This window comes from Grammomys surdaster, unplaced genomic scaffold (assembly GCF_004785775.1).
Source record: "Grammomys surdaster isolate TR1022 unplaced genomic scaffold, NIH_TR_1.0 126133, whole genome shotgun sequence".
Classification (NCBI taxonomy): Eukaryota; Metazoa; Chordata; class Mammalia; order Rodentia; family Muridae; genus Grammomys; species Grammomys surdaster.
In genome coordinates this window covers 3,504,739-3,507,421 of record NW_021620941.1, presented here as the reverse complement: position 1 = coordinate 3,507,421, position 2,683 = coordinate 3,504,739, and the positions used below count along the sequence as shown (strand labels likewise).

The 2,683-nt window shown below is 51.9% G+C and overlaps 1 long non-coding RNA gene across 1 annotated transcript; it reads left to right on the top strand.

Annotated features, from left to right (window-relative positions):
* The first annotated feature begins 203 nt into the window (after positions 1–203).
* On the top strand, positions 204–2,315 carry LOC114612035. The gene is made up of 3 exons (XR_003709929.1): positions 204–474; positions 645–746; positions 2,228–2,315. It is a non-coding gene; the product is annotated as an uncharacterized LOC114612035 (long non-coding RNA).
* Positions 2,316–2,683: the final 368 nt, after the last annotated feature.

Sequence of the window (2,683 nt, the reverse complement as noted above, 5' to 3'; positions counted from 1 at the left end):
GAGGATTCAGGATGACTGACAGGGCCTCCGGGAATCAGATGTATGGACTGGCCCCACCCCCACTCTACTCCCAGTTTCCAGAAAACCAGCAAAAGAAGCTTAAGACTCCCCCTGAGGTAGTGAGGGAACCAGGCAGGGACAGAGAGGCCTACAGCTGCTGGGGAAGTGGTGACTCTCCCCTGCCTCAGTTTCCTTATCTTAGAACAGAGCTAGTGGTGAGGACCTGGGGGTGGGTGGGCTCTGCGTCTTCCTTTTTTCTGTATTTCAAGCTTTGGGGACAAGCCAGGTGAAATGACTCAGCCAACAGGAAGAAGGAGATTGCTGGCAGCCAGCATGCTGGCCAGTGCTATGGATTCATGACAATACAGAGCTAAGTGTCACCTTCCTGCCGGTCCATTTGCCCATACATCCGTCCAGTCATCCATCTGGCCATCCACCCCCTACATGTTTACTAGGTTATCCAGGAAGGATTGGGTAAGTATTAGCTATGGAGAGGCACCATGTATGGGGCCAACACAAGGCTGCCACCTTCCCTGCATGCCCCGTCCCTGTTCCCATAGACCCGCCTTTGCTGTCCTTTGGAGTAGGATCGGGAACACTAGATTGGGGATCAGCACTGAACTTGTGTTTGTCATGTGACCTAGGCTGGCCTGGTGAACTCTGTCTCGGTTGGTCAAGGACAACAAGTGGAGGCCTTGCTCTGCCTGGGAGAAGACCGCCCTCAGTTAACAGCATGTCGAGTCTAGGTGAGACCCTATGCCCAGAATGGTGTACTGCCCCTCTGTCTGCCAGAGGGGAAAGAGGGAACCCAAACCAAGAGTAGCTCAGGGACACACAGCTAGGAGGAGGAATAAGCTTGGGTTGGCTTGACCCCAGCTTGCCCCTTACCATGGCATCCGAGATAGAACCAGTAGGTCAGGGTCTCATAGCCTTTTTGTCCCTTCCCCCCAGTAGTAGCTCTGGCTGCTAGCCAACTCCAAAAGGCCTCTTTGGGTCAAAACAGCAGCTGCCTTGCATGACCATCTGGTGACTTCGGCCTCTTGGACATGCCCTGAGCCAGTACAGCAGGCCAGCATCACTTTAAAGAGACAGGAGCTCTACAGTCAGAGGTGGACAGATGGGACAGCCTCGGGAGCACCAACCACCTCTGGTGTCCTATGCTGTGTCCTTGGGTGGTCCTAAGTGTAAAATGGCATGGTGGCTGTTGGAAAGAAGGGCACCATGATAGGATCAAGGGATATATTTGATGGCTAGGGAGGCTTACAGTAGCAACATGGTCATGATACCCAATGTTCTTCCCTGGAGTACTAGCTTAATAAGAACAGGAACAGGAACAAGAAGCCAGGCAGTGGTGGTGCATGCCTTTAGTTCCAGCACTCAGGTGCTGGGGGCAGGTGGATCTGAATTCGAGGCCAGCCTGGTCTACAGAGCAAGTTCCAGGACAGCCATGACTACACAGAGAAACTCTGTCTTTGAAAACAAAACTGGAACAGACAACTCTGTGCAGCATCCTGAGCCCAGAGCCCACCATGTTGTGAACCCACCACACCTCCTAGGTGGATATGTGTTTCTCTCCCCATAGCTCCACTCTGCCAGGTGGAAGTCTTGATTACCTAGAACAGGATGGAAAGAAAAAGGGGGACAGGAGAAGGGAAGTGACCCCTCCTGGCACAGCACAGGACTCATAGACTTCAAAGTCACAGCTGCATCTGGTTACAGTGGGGTCTTCCAGCTAGAACCAACAGACAAGAAGAGGAGTTATGATTTCTGTGTGAGACTCACCCATGGAAATTCTGACTCATCTTGGAAATACTTTTGTAGACAAGTTCTGCACAGCACTTCAAAGGGGGCTGGGACTGCTGGAGACGGATCGGCAACCTAGACCCTTTGGTGTCTCTTGGCTTGGCGACATAACCCAGGCTAACTGTAGAAGGAGCCTCTGTAGGCTAATGGCAGACCTATGCCTGCAGCTCACTTGAAGCTCACCCCTGCCTCCCAACAGACACCTAGACAGTCACACAGAGATGGGCAGAGAAGGAGGCAGAGCCAAGGTACTGAGAGGCAGTACTTTTTGATACATTGCTGGGACAAAATACAGGAGAAAGACCATTTAAGAAAAGAGGGAAATCCTGAGAGAGGAATCTTGAGGCCGCTGGTTACATTGTGTTCATGTCAGGGAGCAGCGAGCAGCCGGTGTTGCACTAAAGCTTTTCTCCTTTTCTTTCAGTCAGCAGTTAGCATGGATCTCGGCTAACCTAATCCAGATGATCCCTCACAGGTATGTCCAGAAGCGTGTCTCCTTGGTGACTCTAGACCCTATCAATACTGCATCTAGAATCAATATAAACCATTGCAGAGGCTTTTGAACAGCTAACTCTGGGGGCCCCAAGGGCTGCACTCCTGGCTTCAGCCACACAGAGCTCACCAGTCTGGCCCGTGTTGATTCTTTCCCCTGCGGCCTATTACTATCTACCACTGCCCCCCTTCATCCTAGCCGAAAAAGCTGGGTACACCTGCCTTTCTTTAAAGCCCCCTCCAGGAAAACCTAGACCAAGGCTTGTCTTGGGGGCGGGGTGGGTGATGAGGACCTCAAATAGACAGGTTAAAATTTTAACCCCTAGTACTCAGAATGTAGCTTCAGCTGGGCTTGCCTGTAATCCTAGAAAGGGAGGTAGAGCCAGAG